Source organism: Oryctolagus cuniculus, chromosome 15 (assembly GCF_051225735.1).
Source record: "Oryctolagus cuniculus isolate XC-2025 breed Fujian yellow rabbit chromosome 15, ASM5122573v1, whole genome shotgun sequence".
Taxonomy (NCBI): Eukaryota; Metazoa; Chordata; class Mammalia; order Lagomorpha; family Leporidae; genus Oryctolagus; species Oryctolagus cuniculus.
Window position 1 is genome coordinate 56,201,252 of NC_142881.1, and position 18,400 is coordinate 56,219,651.

An 18,400-nucleotide genomic window follows, 5' to 3' on the forward strand; every position below is an offset into this window, starting at 1 on the left:
AACAAAAAAATGGAAAAGTACAAAAGTCTCTTGTTTTTGTGGACTGGAAGAACTAATTTCATCAAATGCCCATACTACTGAAAGCAGTTTACAGATTCAGGGTGATCCCAATCAAAACCAATGACATTCTTCTCAGATCTAGAAAAAAAGAACTAAGGAAACACAAGATATTTTGAATAGCTAAAGCAACCTTAAACAACAAAATTAAAGCTTAAAGTATCACAATATCCGATTTCAAGATATACTAAAAGGCAGTTATAATCCAAACAGTTTGAAACTGGCACAACAGTTTGACATGAAGAGCAATGGAACATAAAGAAATCCCAGAAGTTAATCCATGCATCTACAATCAACTAATCTTTGACAAAGGAGCTAAAATCAATCCCTGGAGAAAAGATAGTCTCTTAAACAAATGGTGCTGGGAAAATTCATTCTCCACACAGAAGAATGTAAGATTTTATATAAAATTCAACTCAAAATGGATCAACGATCTATAGCTATGACCTGATACCATCCAATTACTAGAGGACATTGGGGAAAATCTATAAGACATTTGCCTATGCAGTGACTCTTGGAAAAGACCTCAGAAGCACAGGCAATCAAAAGCAAAATAGACAAATACGATTACATCAAGCTAAGATTCTGTACCATAAAGGAAACACTCAGCAAAGTCAAGAGGTAACTGACAGAATGGGACAAAATATTTGCAAACTATGCAGCTGATAAAGGATTAATATATAGAATCTATAAAGAGCTTAAGAAACTGAACAAAACAGACAATGCAGTCAAGAAATGGGCAATGTTCTTGAATTGGAATTTTTCAAAAGGCGAAATTCAAATTGCCAACAGACACATGAAAAAATGCTCAAGACCACTAGCCATCAGGGAAATGTGTATCAAAACCACAGTGAGGTTTCACCTCACTTCAGTTAGAATGGATCTCATATAGAAGTCAAAAAACAATAAATGCTAGTGAGGATGTGGTGAAAAAGGTACCCTAATCCACTGTCGGTAGCAATGTAAACTAGTACAGTTCTTGTGGAAGAGAGTAAGGAAATCTGAAAATAGATCTACTGTATGAAGCAGGCATCCCGCTCCTGGGAGTTTACCCAAAGGAAGTGAAATCAGCAAATGAATGAGTTTTCTGTACCCTCATGCTTTTTGCAGCTCAATTCACAATAGCTAAAATATGGAATCAACCCAAACGTCCATCAACTGATGACTGAATAAAGAAAATGTAGTTTATATACACTGTGGAATACTCTCAGAAGTGAAAAATGATGAGATCCTCTCACAACAAAATGGACGGAACTGGAAACCATTACTCTTAGTGAAATAAGGCAGTCCAAAAGTGACAAATACCTTGTTTTCATGATCTGTGGTAACAGAATACAAAAAAACCATAATGTATATGAGCGAAATTGACATTTTTATAATTGATTATTGTTTATAGCTTGTCTCTACTGTTCAGAAACTGTTTTTTTTTCTTGTTACTATTTGTTGGGTTCTTTGTTAGTGGAGGGTTAATGTTATGTCACTGTAAAAGTTAACAGAAATAATAAGAAAGGAAGGAAATATGAGTGCAGACAGAAGGAGGGAAGGGTGGGAAGTATCATCATTATGCTCCTAAATCTATTTATATGAAATATATGAAATTTGTACACCTTACATAAATAAAAAAAAAACAAAGAAGAAAATAAATTCTTACAAAGGTAAGTTACACTTACATGTGATTTAGAAATTCCACTCCTCAGTATTTAACCAAGGTTAATAATATATACTCACGACAATGCTTCTATGCAAACCTTCTGGGCCTCTTGTTTCCCAATAGCAAAAACTGGAAACTACCCCAATGTATGTCGAGTTTGGAATACACTATGATATATTACTACAAATAAGTATAACACTAAAGACTGAACTGATACACATAGCAACATAAATATCAAAAACTCTATGTTGAACAACTGCCATCTACCCCCCCACACACAAAGAAAAGAGGCTGACACAAAATACTACATACAATATGATACAATTTATGTGGAATTCACAAACTGGCACAACTGGTCAACTGCTATATGATAGCTATCAAAAGAATGATTACCTTAAGAAACTAGAGTTTTTCTGGTGGGAGACATTCTGGAATTTTGATGACTGTAGAAATGTATACACTTTGGTGATAGGTAAATTGGTACATACTCATCAAAACTCAATTAAAATCTGTACATTTTATGCAGATAAATTTTACCATAGATTTTGTATCCCTACACTTAGAGCAGAATTGAAAAAAGATCACTGAATCAAAGTTTACATAATACATAAATAATAAAATTTATGTTGACAACATTCCATCATAGGGACCCTTCCTTTCATTGCCTCATCCTGGACATCAAAAAACTTAATGAGATGCAATCATTATGATGATAGTGCATACTCAATCTATATCTTAGACTAATCCAGGACACATTTGCTTTCAGTGAAGTAGAAATGTCCAACAGTGAGTCTGGCACACATTCTCCATTGCCTAAGAGACTGAGGGACAATTTTCCTATCAATCTTGTATGTCCACCCCCTACTCTGTGTCCACATTGCTTGCTCTGAATTAGACTGAACTTCTGTTTTGTGCACTATCATGCTAACTGCTGAATTTTGAAAATCACTTATTATACCTGGAAATGACTCGGTTATCCACAACTTTTGCAAATTAGCCTCAGTGAAATCAAGAGTCCTCTTCCAGTGGTTATCTGAATGACTCCACTGAATATGTAAGAGGACTGCTGAAACACAAATATCTCCTCTTGAAATACAAAGCTGTCACCCCTTCATAAGATGTCCTGTCTAATGCTGGCAAATATCCAGGTATCAGGTTAGCCAAACCCATCACTGACATCTACAGCCAAGGAGAACAAGCAGAGGTCAACGTACCACATGTCTATGTATTTCAAGCTCCTAAGTTTAAAATCTGTTTAGCAGAATGCCTTTCATCCCTCTGCCTGGAAGAATGCACATTCACATGCAAATTTATTAAATGTCTTTACACAATATTATTTTGTATAGCAGTATTTTATTGATGGGCAAATAAAATTATTATATATTTATTACATAAAATTGATATTATCTTGTATATCAATAAAGGTATGATCACACTTTCTTAACAGAGAATCTTACATAATTTGTGTAATGATGAAAGTGATCTAAAGGTTTAAAAAATGTCAATGTGTCCAAAGTGAACAAAATGTGCATGTAAATTACAGAAATAAATTTGTATTTTGCCTCATTTTAAATTTTATTGTGTAATTTTAAGATATTTAAAATAACATTAAAAACCATAATATAACCAATGTATATTTAAACATTAAATAAAAATCATTTGAGTAAATCAAGAAGTTTTACACTTTATTTTCTGAAAACCTGTCATTCTATTTTGAAAACCAATTACAATATTTCACGCTGGCATCGAAATTCCATCTATTTGCTAAGTAAACAATCGATTTGATTGTTATGTCTTGCCCTACTTAGGTACAAATTTAAGAATAATACAAATTGAGTCTGTAAAGTTTTTTTCAGGCAACATGGCCAACTGTGGCATCCACAAATTGGAACACCACTACTGGGAACGATGCTTAGTTTTTCAAGGATATACTGCAGACTTGCTCTCTGAAGGAATTTGACAAGTTAATTAACTGTCTTTCATCCAGTATGTATGCTACTCAAATCCTTTCTCGGTTGCCAACCATTGTCCTTCTGTGATTTCCTGCAAAGGCACAACCCAGAAGTCACCACAGAATTCCAACACAGGTGTGCTACGTTTTGTGAACACAGGGCTGGAGGAGTGAAGTGTGTCCCCAGGGTATACCATGTGACTACTCACAAGAGCAGATTTGTAAGATTTCTTAGAGTCAGGGGCACCCTTGTATCTTTAGATTCATTCTGTTTGTGTTTGCGATATGTGAGACTTCTAAAGTTCAGAGAACAAAACAGATTCCTTCTTCTGACACTGGCTTGAGGGAAGTGCTGTTGGTAAAGTCTGGACACACCTGCATTTGACCACTGAAACCATTTTTCAACAGAACAGTTACTAATATTGAGGTGCTCCTCAACCTCAGTGTGGGAAGTCCAGCTTGAACATTTAACTGTCTGGTAGTGTTCCTTTTTTTTTTTTTTCCCTCGTCCTTCAACTAGCTGTTGTACCAATGAATTCATTAAAACAGGAAGAAGGAATTTGCATTTCTATCTATTGCCTAAGTCAGCAATTGCCATGACAGAACAAACTGATAATTTTGGGTCTCTAAAGTAAAATAGCAAATATTAAACAAGGAAATCAATTTTAAGCCCAGTAACTGCTACCCAAAACCTCCTTCACCCGTGTCAGGGCATCCAGCGTGGCATGACGTGCTGTTTGCGAGTAGGTAGGAGGGTTAAGAGCATTTACATTTTCACTGCTTGCCCACAATGTCACTGGACTGAACCCTGAGCGATGCTTGCCCGTTTTTCTTCTTCGTGACTGTTATTATGTGAAATCAATTGGTTTACCAGGGATCTTTCATTGAGACTTAGATTACAAGAATCCAACACCAATTTATCTCTAAGGAATTAATCTATTCCCAGCCATCTGAATATCTATTGTCTAAACATAGCAACTTATCAAATGAAAGGGAAACAGGAATTTCTATTTTAGGATCCTTATCACCAACTCCAAGAGACTGAGTCTCAGAAACAAATTTACTACCTGACAATTACCGAAATAGAGAACTTTGAATCGGATATCAAAACAGAGGGAAGCAAAGGACAGAGCCGTTCAGAGAAGCAGTGGCACCTGCACATGAGAAACAGAAGGGAAGAGTGGGGTCTTACAGATGTGACAAACATTACGGCATTTCCTTCCCGAGGTCTGTCTCCTTGACTCAACGTCAAGGCCAGAAATTCCACTGCAATTACTTTAGGCAAGGTTCCAAACAAAAACAAAATTTAAATATGAGTAAAAAGGAAGAATGGGTGCCAAAGAAGAAAGATTAAAACCTCTACTACTCCTTATACCTGTGTGTGACTGCCTCACCTCCTGTGAAATCTGTCAGAAACTCACTGCGGATTTCAGTTGGCTTATGATCAGTTTAAGACTAAAAGGAAGAGGTTCATTTATTCCCTGGTCAAGTACTTGCTGCGTTCCTTCTGTACCCTTTGCCCGTGCAACTTCAATGTCAGGCAATTAAATACCCATTGTGGAGTGAGAGGAGGTAAGGAACACGAACAAGGAACAGATGTCTGGAAAGAGGCAGATTTTAAGCAAATGGAAAATTGCTTTCACTCTGACTTTTGCCTTTGACCAGCCTGAAATGCATAACTGGTAGATTTATAAAATGGGAGATCTGCTTATAAAATCATCACATGTAAGAGATGTTTAAAGACAACAGTAGAGGAAATGGTAACGATTAGAAAATAACAGAACATATAGTAGCTGTCCCTGCCCTCTAAACCTGATTTTTTAAGTTATAATTGTTTTTGATTTATTTACTGGAAAGGCAGAGTTACAGAGGGTGGGGAGAGAGATCTTCCATCTGCTGTTTCACTCGCCAAATGGCTGCAAAGGCCAGGGCTGGGCCAGGCCAAAGCAAGGAGCCAGGAGTTTCCTCCAGGTCTCCCATATGGGTGGCCAAGCACCTGGGCAATCTTCCACTGCTTTCCCAGGTGCAGTAGCAGGGAGTTGGATTGGAAGTGTAGCAGCTGGGACTGAAACCAGCACCCATATGGGATGCCAGCACTGCAGACAGTGGCTAAACCCATTGCACTGCAACGCCAGCCCCCAAATCTGATTCTTAAAGTGTGTGTTTGGGACTTTGATTTTGGAGGCCTGGAACTCTGTCAGAACAGAAGAGGGAACGATAACAAAGTCAGGATATAAGGAACCAAAAATTAAGTTGGGTACACCACGGAGGCCAAGAGTCAACTTCTAGGACTAGAATTAGACAGGTCAGGAGCCACCATGATTTTCTCAGACTTTGGAAGATTGAAATGGTTCTGCAATGGCCACACATCACTTGGATCTTATGGGACAACACCCTCATTGGGAAACCTGCTCTGCTCAGCGGCGGGCTTCAGGTGCTGGCCCGACAGCGCCTCATTCCTCTCTACCACATTTTCAGCTTCCTTCTCCCTCCTGGCACCTAAGGACTCCTTTGCTCTATTTTGCCTCTACAGAGAAAACTTTTTGAAGACAAGCTCTATGGGGAGGGCCTGGGCTGCACTTTGCCCCTAGAAAATTTCCCCAAACTTAGGTGAATACAGTGCCCAGAGAACATACAGAGGACATGAGTGGGAGGAGTGGGGAGGGGAGGATGGTGGTCAGGAAGTAGAGAAAAAAACCTTTTGATTCACAACCAGATTCTCCTATGGAAAAAATGAAAAATAATATACAGCAGGCAGTCAAATCTGCATTCACCTGAGGTTCACCAACTCATGCCAAAAGTTGTTCTCCAAGATCTGTCCCTAATGTCATGAACACTGTGCTTTGTTCCAAAAAGATAACCTCTTATTTTATGTTATTAATACATTCTTCAAAGAGACAAGTGAAGAGAAATAGGTCTATTTTTATGTTATGCATGAGAAATTAGGTGGTTAATTTTAAAGGACTGCTTCAATAAATCCCAATTGAATTAGCTAGTATTAGCATGTGAAAGCGATTAAGAGACACCACAAAAACACAATGCAAAATGAATACAAATGATTTGGCTCCAGATCTGATCAAATAAAGATTGCATTAACAAGTGAACAAAATTAAGCGGAAATGGCAGTATTTCACAGCTACTCAACTGTGGCTAGGAAGCAGTACTGAAAAATTTGGGCAACTATTCTAAATCTTTTATTTCTCCTATCCAGAAGTATCTATAAAATTATATGTACTAATCAGACTTCATGTCTTTCAAGATTTGGTATGTGAGGCTATATTTATTTATGCAGACTTTTTAATTAGACACTCAAAGCAATAAAACAAAATAAATATCTACTGAACTGCATTTTGTCAACCATTATTCCATAGTCCCCATAAAAATCAATTAGTTATTTTCCTTTTGTTTAACTAACGGGGTAGGGAGGAGGAGAAAAGGAGAGACAGGCCAAAGTTTTCACAAGGGTCAACTTTTAATATTTCTACGATCTTAATTTTGGCATAAGAAATACATTGTAGCATGAAAGGTTTAGCTCGGAAATCAGTCCTCAATTTCCCTTCCACCTCAATCATTTATAAGCTGAGCTATTATGTTCTGATTGTCTTTAAAAAGGAATTTTTAAAAAGCATTCTCAAAAAGTCATTTTAATAAATAGAAATAATTTAGGTTCCACATCCTGCTGTTAGGACATAACAGGGGCTTTCTTGTGGTTGTTTTTGTTTTGATAGCCATGGTGGATGTTTCCTAAAATGCCACTGTTTCTGTTAATGGAAAAATTCTCCCCCACATCCTACTGCTAATCATTCCAGCATAGAAAGGGAAATGGTCTATATGATATTGACAATGTGTTAGTAGAGAGAAGGAAGGTTCTAAAATGAATTTCTTTTATATAATTGAGGTTTGCTCTGAGCCATAGAATAATTTTTAGTGGAGGAAACCCCAAAATAGGGCCTATTATAATGTTAAAGCACTCACCAAGACTATAGATGTGCTGGGGATCCAGATAATACTCTGTGAATGGAAAGCATTTGCCTCTGTGAGAACACAGCTTACATCAAATAAAAAACCCTCTGAGATGGTTAAAAAATCCTTTTCAAGTCTTTGTGGATAAAGGAAGTTAAACAATCCTAGAAAGGTTTCTTACAATTCAGTTGTCCCAGCCTCTTGTAAACAATGGAAATGCAAGTGTTCACTTTTTCCCCCTTTACTCCATGCAGGAATATTTCTCCACCTGAAAGACCAGTGTGTGGCACTTCCTTTAAGCTGTCCCACTGCAATAGTCAATGAGACAACCTTCTGCAACTAGTACTGATCATGTTTTTTAACTTTTATTTAATGAATATAAATTTCCAAAGTACAGCTTATGGATTACAATGGCTCCCCCCCATAACGTCCCTCCCACCCGCAACCCTCCCCTTTCCTGCTCCCTCTCCCCTTCCATTCACATCAAGATTCATTTTCGATTCCCTTTATATACAGAAGATCAGTTTAGCATACATTAAGTAAAGATTTCAACAGTTTGCACCCACATAGCAACACAAAGTGAAAAATACTGTTTGAGTACTAGTTATAGCATTAAATCACAATGTACAGCACATTAAGGACAGAGATCCTACATGAGGAGTAAGTCCACAGTGACTCCTGTTGTTGACTTAACAAATTGACACTCCTGTCTATGGCATCAGTAATCTCCCTATGCTCCAGTCATGAGTTTCCAAGGCTATGGAAGCCTTTTGAGTTCACCGACTCTGATCATATTTAGACAAGGTTGGAGTCAAAGTGGAAGTTCTCTCCTCCCTTCAGAGAAAGGTACCTCCTTCTTTGAAGACCTGTTCTTTCCACTGGGATCTCACTTGCAGAGATCTTTCATTTAGGTGTGGTGTGGGTTTTTTTTTTTTTTTTTTTTTTTTGCCAGAGTGTCTTGGCTTTCCATGCCTGTAATACTCTCATGGGCTTTTCAGCCCAATCCGCATGCCTTAAGGGCTGATTCTGAGGCCAGAGTGCTGTTTAGGACATCTGCCATTCTATGGGTCTGCTGTGTATCTCGCTTCCCATGTTGGATCATTCTCTCCCTTTTTGATTCTATCAGCTAGTATTTGCAGACATTAGTCTTGTTTATGTGCTCCCTTTGGCTCTTAGTCCTATCATTATGATCAATTGTGAATAGAAATTGATCACTGGGACTAGTGAGTTGGCATTGGTACATGCCACCTTGATGGGATTGAATTGGAATCCCCTGGTATGTTCCTAACTCTACCGTTTGAGGTAAGTCAGCTTGAGCATGTCCCAAATTGCACATCTCTTCCCTCTCTTATTCCCACTCTCATATTTAACAGTGATCACTTTTCAGTTAAGTTTCAACACTTAAGAATAATTGTGTATTGATTATAGTATTCAACCAAAAGTATTAAGTAGAACAAACAAAAAAACATGCTAAGAGGGATAATGTATTAAGCTGCTAGTACTTATCATTAATACCATGCCAATCAACTAAGAAAGTAGGTAAGTCAGAGTCTTAACATCTTGCAGTTGTAGAATTATAGGCATATGAGACTTGGGACAGATTAATTTTTTCTTGCAGTCCCTTTGAAATATTTCAATGGTGTCAACCCCAGGCTGAAAATCTATAGGTTAGATATGTGACTGCAGCATGTCTTGTGTAATATCCCCTGGTTTCTCTATGACAATGGATGGTCTAAAGCTGAAACTCAGCACTTCCATACACATTAGCCTTCAACTGACTGATGACATTCTGTTCCTGATAGATTTCTAGTTGCTACTCAGCCCAACCTCCCTCCATGAAACTGGGAGAGCAAACTGCAGCAATGAGGCGTTCTTGATCTTTCTTGCTTACACATTCTCCAGACTTATCTTAACAAAATCCAATGCTTCACTTTTATTATCCAACCTTTCAGAAAAACCTACCTGCTTCTGGCTCTTGCTTCATTCTTAAGAGTCATTTCCTAGAGGTAGCTGGAGACAGCTAATCTATACGCAAATAAGCCTCTGGTGGTCAGACTGACTGAAATTTGTGGTGGTCAAGTTGAAGGCTTGAGCAGACCTCAGGGACTCCCAAAGAGCAGTCTATTAGGGACAGTGTAGTAATTCAAACTATATTTCCTATTTAGCACTTACAGACTTCTCCAAGAGGTTAAATATGAATTCATGCAGAAATGGATCATTTTCATGTAGGGCTTAAGATGGTGGAATCATGTGTTCAAAACTGCCCTGTCACTTTTATATTACCACTTTTCTGGAAAATTACTCACAATAAACAATATAATCTTTCAACTTTCCAAATTCAAATGACTAGTCAGTTGAGTCAGGAAGAATAAAAGCAGAAAAATAAAGCCAACAGCTCATCTTTTAATCAGTTATGCTGAATCATGCATGCATCACATCTGATTGTCTGAAGCAATTTCCTTCACTCTTTCAACCTTTGCGTTGATGTCTTACAACACATTCCAAAAGGTGACACCAAAAGGGTTTGTAACACTGCCTACATTTGGAGACAGCTCTTGAAAGCCTGAGGCATTTACTCGGGTGCCATTACCCTAAATCCTTTTGGTATTACAACTTCATCATGTTTAATGGATGTCAATTCATTTTCATGTGGTGTGAAAACCAGAGACATCCTCAGGCAACCCAGGAAATGTTATTCATTCCTGGAAAGTTCTTCTTACCATGATCACTCTGAGTCCTGCCCACTGCCATTTTGTATCCTGTGGTGGTTCCAGGAAGCTGTCTTCCTGGTCACACGCAAATGTGAGTTTCGTTCTCAAAAAAGTAGAAAGGAAAATGAGTTACTGAAAACGTGAGCCACTTGGGCCTTGAAATTTTAGTTTTCATTTAACCTCTAAATTCCTGGTTCATTACACATCCCTCGACTCAGTTTTAACATCTGCAAAGTGAGTAAGACTCCCAGTAGGTCAACTTTAAGATTACTTACAACCCTGATATTCTTTGACATTATAATTCTATGATTCATTCCACCATTTCTTCTTCCACCCATAACACATTCCCCTATCTAACGAAGACCTAGACGTAATACTTCAGCTGGGAAGTAAATTGTCAGGAGATATCTTGGATGTCAGAGAGCCTCTCACTGCAATGCTGTCCTTCCCCCTGACAACCCTGTGACCTTCCCAAATGGTCCAGATTTTCAACACCTGTTTGTCATGCACTTTTTTAAACTTTTATTTAATGAATATGAATTTCCAAAGTACGACTTATGGATTACAATGGCTTCCCCCCCATACCGTCCCTCCCACCCACAACCCTCCCCGCTCCCACTCCCTCTCCCCTTCCATTCACATCAAGATTCATTTTCAATTATCTTAATATACAGAAGATCAGCTTAGTATACATTAAGTATGGATTTCAACAGTTTGCTCCCACACAGAAACATAAAGTGAAAAATAATAGATGATTTTTTAAATGATGATAAAATCAGATCAGACCTATTGTCATGTTTAATCCCAGTGAGAGTCAAGTTGGGAATTGATCATTTCTTTTTTTTTTTTTTTACAGAAGATCAGTTTAGTATGCATTAAGTAAAGATTTCAACAGTTTGCACCCCCATAGAAACACAAAGTGAAATATATTGTTTGAGTACTCGTTATAGCATTAAATCTCAATGTACAGCACATTAAGGACAGAGATCCTACATGAGGAGTAAGTGCACAGTGACTCCTGTTGTTGACTTTACCAATTGACACTCCTGTCTATGGCATCAGTAATCTCCCTATGCTCCAGTCATGCGTTTCCAAGGCTATGGAAGCCCTCTGAGTTCTCCGACTCTTATCTTGTTTAGACAAGGTCATAGTCAAAGTGGAGGTTCTCTCCTCCCTTCAGAGAAAGGTACCTCCTTCTTTGAAGACCTGTTCTTTCCACTGGGATCTCACTCACAGAGATCTTTTTGCCAGAGTGTCTTGGCTTTCCATGCCTGAAATACTCTCATGGGCTTTTCAGCCAGATCCGAATGCCTTTAGGGCTGATTCTGAGGCCAGAGTGCTATTTAGGACATCTGCCATTCTATGAGTCTGCTGAGTATCTCACTTCCCATGTTGGATCACTCTCCCCTTTATTTATTCTATTGGTTAGTGTTAGCAGGTACTAGACTTGCTTATGTGCTCCCTTTGACTCTTAGTCCTTTCATTATGATCAATTGTGAACTGAAATTGATCACTTGGACTAGTGAGATGGCATTGGTACATGCCACCTTGATGGGATTGAATTGGAATCCCCTGGTATGTTTCTAACTCTACCATTTGGGGCAAGTCAGCTTGAGCATGTCCCAAATTATACATCTCTTCCCTCTCTTATTCCCACTCTTATGTTTAACAGGGATCACATTTCAGTTAATTTTCAACACTTAAGAATAACTGTGTGATAATTACAGAATTAAACCAGTCATATTATGTAGAACAGACAAAAAAAATACTAAGAGGGATAATGTATTAAGTTGTTCATTAACAGTCAGGGCTATGTCATCCACTTTTATGACCTTCTGACTTAGACTTCCTAACTTGTCGTAATCAGCATAAACCATGCCTTCCTCCACCACCTATTTGGAGTTCTTGACGGCTAAATAGTCAATGCCTGTCAGATAATCTGTTGATTCTATCTAACTATCTACCAAACCTACGGCACCACTATTGACCTTTGCTCCACACTAAGATGCTACTAATGATAAACTGAGCAATTTGTTTTTCAGTTATTTTAAATATTTCAATTATTTACTGAATGACATCTGTAGGCAAAGCATTGTAAAATATCAAGACAAGTAAAAACAAAGTGACGGCACAAGTCATTACAACCCTCCCCCCAAAAACAAAACAAAACAAAACAAAACAAAACAAAACAAAACAAAACAAAACAAAACAAAACAAACTCTGTGTAAAAAGACTGAGAGGACCATGTATAACACAGTGTACAAGGATAGAAAGGGGTATATACTGAGTACAGGAGGTGGTTTTATAAGGCAATAGATGACCTGCTGTAAATTGTTTATAAGCATTTAAGCTAATGCTAAGAGTTAAAATGAAATAAATTAATGTTTCCTATTATTCAATTATTTAAAAGGATACAATAGACCCATGAAATAAGATTCAATTTGTACAGAAGATAAAATGGAAAAGTCTGTCTTCCCTCTCAGTACCCATACACTCAGCTGCCTTTCATAGATGCAATCACAGTTTTTTTAGCAACCCAGCTTTAAACTTTAATTCCAGCTATATGATGAATGAGAAATCATCCTGATTCCCAGGACCCATGTTGCATGATAAATTGAAATTGCTAGCTAACATTTAATTCTTTAGGCAATATTTTTTTTCTGATTTTGAGAAGAGCCCCTCCTTTTTAAACTCCATGAGTGTGTGAATGTTTGGCATGATTATCTCCTTGAGCAAACAATCTATTGGCTACCAGAATTCTCTCCATGTTTATACTATATCTATCAGTGATGTGCTGACCTGTACTGTCATTTACTATGTCACCACAAATTTAATTTCAGGCTAACATTTAACTTTTGCAAGATCCAAATCGAAGCAACTTGTTGGGTAAAGAAACATTTATCTGTGTTTATTATGCGACAGGTGTAAGTCTCAACAAAATTAAGATTTATTCATTCTTGCCAATCTAATTCATTCTGCTCTAGCTGTTCTGAAAGCACTGAATCAAAATTGATACCACTCTAGCCCAGAATCAGCTTACAAACGAAGATCCCGAGTTGTCAGTAATATTCACTGCCTCTTAATACTTATTGAACACCATGTGAGAAGGAATTGGGGAGTACTGCAAGAATTAATACTAAATCAGAAGCACAAATAAAAAATCTGAGTTTTTGTGGACAATACACCTAATTTTTGATGTAAAATCATAAATCATAATTTTTTAAAAAGACCAATCCATTTCTTCTGAAATGTGCCTTAGCAATTCTTAAAGCTACCTTCAGCTAATTTGACAAGTCTTGTGATAAATTAGAAAATAGCCAGAAACAAACACTAACAAAACATCTAAGTATAGAAGTCTCAGGAAAATAAAAGTTCAATATTTAAATATCTTCCTAAAAATTGATTTTTAGGTTAATTTAACTTGGAGTTTATGAGAAATCATTTATGGTTACTTACTTATGGAAAATAGTGATGAATGTAAGGGCTTTTTAAAAAAGATTTATTTATTTGAAAGGTAGAGAGAGAGAGGGAGAGAGAGAGAGAGAGAGAGAGAGAGAGAGAGAAATCTTTCATTTGCTGGTTCACTTCCCAAATGGTTGTAATGGCTGAAGCTAGGCTGATTCAAAGCCAGGAGCTTCTTCTGGGTCTCCCACATGGATGCAGGGGCCCAAGCACTTGGACCGTCTTCTGCTGCTTTCCTAGGCACATTAGCAGGGAGCTGGTTCTGAAGTGGAGCAGCCAGGACTTGAACCGGAGCCCCTAAGGGATGCCGATGCTGCAGACAGTGGCTTTATCCATTACACCATTGTACTGGCCTGAAGGGCCTGTTTTAAAAGAAAGCAAGGAGCAGAGGAAGGAGAAACAGCCTCCTCAAGGAAGGAAAACAGCCAGCAGATTTCTACTTAACGGCTCATTGCCAGAACTCCGCCATGCTACTCTCAGGTAGCCTTGGAAGACAAATATTCTAGTCACACAAACTGTTGAGCTCCCTTCCAAAACTGAGATTCTTTCAAGAAAGGAAATGGTATGTATGCTGATCTGAGAGCCAGCGACCTGACCTGTTTCAATGCTGTGTCCACACACTACACGTACATTTCGTCCTTCCCCCCAGTTAGGTAATCCGAAGGTCTTACACACCTGGCATGTCCTGTTCAAGGCCCAGATTCTCTTGGTTCTGTAACAAGTGAGCATGTGACTCCTTACCTGGCAACCAGGAACGCACAGAAAAAGCTACCTTTCCTCAAGAGAAAAAAACAAACAAACAGTTCCCTTCAAAGAAGGGATGCAACTGGGAAGCTCACCACTGGCCAAGAATAGGATGGACTCTCTGACCTGGCGAGGGGGTGGAGGGCATATTCCCTCCCTCTCTGTACGCTCCCAGTGTCTCTCTTGGGTGGATAGCTTCTGTCCATTACCTTCTGCAGCCCCCCAGTCTCCTGTCCTGCAGGGTCTTCTTTTCAATCAGCTTCGCGGCCACAGTGGGTGAAGACATCCTGGACAAGCTACTTCAGAGTTAGCAGCATACTTGCTCTGAATGTGCGGGTGAGGGCCTCTGCATTGGCTTCCTGAGAATGCAGACACTGCCCCAAACCACACAGACCTTTCCCAGGCACTGTCTAAGAATAAATTTCATCCACTCTGGGTCTGAATATGTAGCAGATGATTTCACACGACCTAAATCTTTATATAGTTACCAGATAACTGCATCTGGCTTTGTATTTTCATTTTTGTATATTCATTTAAATTTTTAAAACAGGAAATACATTGTCATTGTTGTATTGGATCCTTCCTACTTCCAAATCATATTAAAAATACTTTTTTGGGCTGGCGCCGCGGCTCACTAGGCTAATCCTCCGCCTTGCGGCGCCGGCACACGGGGTTCTAGTCCCGGTCGGGGCGCCGGATTCTGTCCCGGTTGCCCCTCTTCCAGGCCAGCTCTCTGCTGTGGCCCGGGAGTGCAGTGGAGGATGGCCCAAGTGCTTGGGCCCTGCACCCCATGAGAGACCAGGATAAGTACCTGGCTCCTGCTATTGGATCAGCACGGTGCGCTGGCAGCCATTGGAGGGTGAACCAACAGCAAAGGAAGACCTTTCTCTCTGTCTCTCTCTCACTGCCCACTCTGCCTGTCAAAAAAAAAAAAAAAAAAATACTTTTTGGGGTCAGCGCTGAAGTGCTGCAGGGTAAGCCTCTGCCTGCAGAGCTGGGAGAGCAGTGGAAGACGGTCCAAATCCTTAGGCCCCTGCACCCACATGGGAGACACAGATGGGGCTTCTGGCCCTTGGCTTCAGCATGGCCCATTCCGAGCTGATGTGGCCATTTGGAGAGTGAACCAGCAGGTGGAACATTTTTCTCTCCGTTTCTCTCTCCTCCTCCTTTTTTTTTTTTTTTTTTTTTGACAGGCAGAGTGGACAGTGAGAGAGAGAGACAGAGAGAAAGGTCTTCCTTTGCCATTGGTTCACTCTCCAATGGCCGCCGCGGCCGGCGCGCTGCGGCTGGCGCACCGCGCTGATCCGATGGCAGGAGCCAGGAGCCAGGTGCTTTTCCTGGTCTCCCATGGGGTGCAGGGCCCAAGCACCTGGGCCATCCTCCACTGCACTCCGTGGCCTGGAAGAGGGGCAACCGGGACAGAATCTGGTGCCCCAACCGGGACTAGAACCTGGTGTCCCGGCGCCGCAAGGCGGAGGATTAGCCTAGTGAGCCGCGGCGCTGGCCTCTCCTCCTTCTTTCTCTCCCTCTCTAATCTCTGCAACTCTGTCTTTCAAATATATGCCTTTAAAAAATAAAAATATTTTTTCTCCACATACACCATGTTGGTTTACACAAACGAGCCTCTATTCATGGTTTTTTTCCCTGTTTCCTGTGTCTTCAGGTAGCTTACTTGTCTTCAGCTAGTTAATCCATAGTATCTACGCTCTACTATAGTAAGGAAATTAAAATATTTATCTGGCCCTGACTGGGAGATGGGTGGCCTCTGCCAGCTGGAACTTTCATTCACGACTTTTAGTTTCAAACAACTGAGTAATCTTCACAGAACGTCCCTCAAACTTCCTTATATTTTGGAAGAAAAGGCACTGAGACTATTTTATTACCATAAAATTTTCCTGGGGAACTTTATGGTCATTTACTGTGACCTTCCTGTGAGAACAAAAAGGAACAACACCCTTGAGCCTGGGTTTCCAACAATCTTCATAGTGTCTGACATTGATGAGACAATGACTATGCTTTCAATCTCAGTTTTGTCAATGTTAGTATTATTTTGATGTATGAATCTTAAGTCACAGAAATTCACCTTTACCTTCAGCATGCCCAATTTTCCTGGAGACACCTTAATCCCTTTTAAGTTCTCAGAGATGTTCTAATATAGAGGAGACAAATCCAATGAGAACACAAGACTTCAAAAACACAGTTTTCTATTATTCTTTCTTACTATTATTAATTCCTCTGTGAAAGGCAGATGTAGCATAGTCCTTAAAATTTCAAAGTTGCCTTGACTTTTTAAAAAAAGTTGGATGGTTCTGCTCATTCTTCCTGCTATGTTTTTGCATAAATACTAAAATTGCTCTAAAAGAAAAATTTAAAGCTCTCAATCCTCTTCTGAAACTATATTAGGAAAAGCAAACATATTCCAGGAGAAAATATTTGATTAAATACAATGTTTTAATAACCATCCATCATTTAAGTTCTTATCCAAACTGGAACTATATGTAAAATACAATTTTGTGAAAATTAAAACAGAACAACTGTCTAATCCAGAGGTTCATTAATTCAAAAATTATTTTGAGCATTGAATATTTGACAATTATATAGCTGTTTTTAGAGTTACTTTTTATTTGCTTCACTGTATATTCACATTTCAATTTGCTTTGTCTATTCAACAAGGTCCTTGCCTTCTTATTCATGGAAACTGAAGCTATGGAGCGTGTGGTCAGTATTAGGAACACAAAGATGAATAAATATGCCCCATTTCTCAGGGTTCCTATCATTTTTCATTCCTCTCATTGTCTTAACAGGGATGACCGCTTCTTAGGGGTAGGATTTCCAAACTAGTTCTAGAGTTTAGTGTTGTTTCCTGAATAGATCTCACTGGGGAAAGGTCAGCTTTATTCATGCTCTCCCACAAAAGCTAGAGAATTTATTATCCAAGAATAATTTCAGCAGACAAATTTGTTTCAGAAAATCTGGTAAATTTTTTCATGGAAGTTATTCTAATATATGGATCATATACTGTTTGTGAGAATTGTAAATAGAATGCATTATATATTCTGAGTATAAAATGTGATACAAATATACCATATTTACCAATTATTTGTTATTTAGAAGTATATCCATTATATATTTGCATATACATTAGGCAATTCTTTTATTAATGACAATTCTTCTATAGCCTTATATTTCAATTAACTTATTAATGGAATGAGATGGAAGAATTATAGTGTTCTGCTAACAGTCGCTTGGTAGAATAATTCACAGAAATTCACATGATGTATTTGTTATGAATTTTACCTTCTGTTTGGTATATAGTGTCATTTTTACCTGCTAAAGTATTTTTCTCATGAAATCAACTTGAACTGACATTAAGGTCATAATGCCTGTTTTATTTTTTGGTAAGCCTTTGCCTACTCTTGAAGCTCTTTTCTGGTTTTACTTTGTTTTAAATTCCTTTATCTCTTGTTATAAGGCATGGAATTAGGCTTTGTATTGTGATCTAATCTGATAGCTATTTAATAACCCATTACATTTTTGATATGACAGATATAACTGGTTTTAATGCTGTTAGAGAGGACCAAATGCCCTTATCCAAGACTTTGAAACCCAAAGGCTCTAAAAATTGGTAGTTTTTTGAGAACTCATTTGATGATGCACTGTAACTTGAAAAGTAGTAAGGCTGATTTTAATACTTTTTAAGCCAACTTTGAAAACCAACTGTTTGATTCTCTAAGATTTAGTATACTCAATTGCAAGGCAATGCCCCAGACCTCCACAGGGATGCTTAAAAATATATGTTATATGTACCATATAGCCCTTCTAGAATCTCAATAATTATCAAGTCCCAAGTAGAAAGGAGCC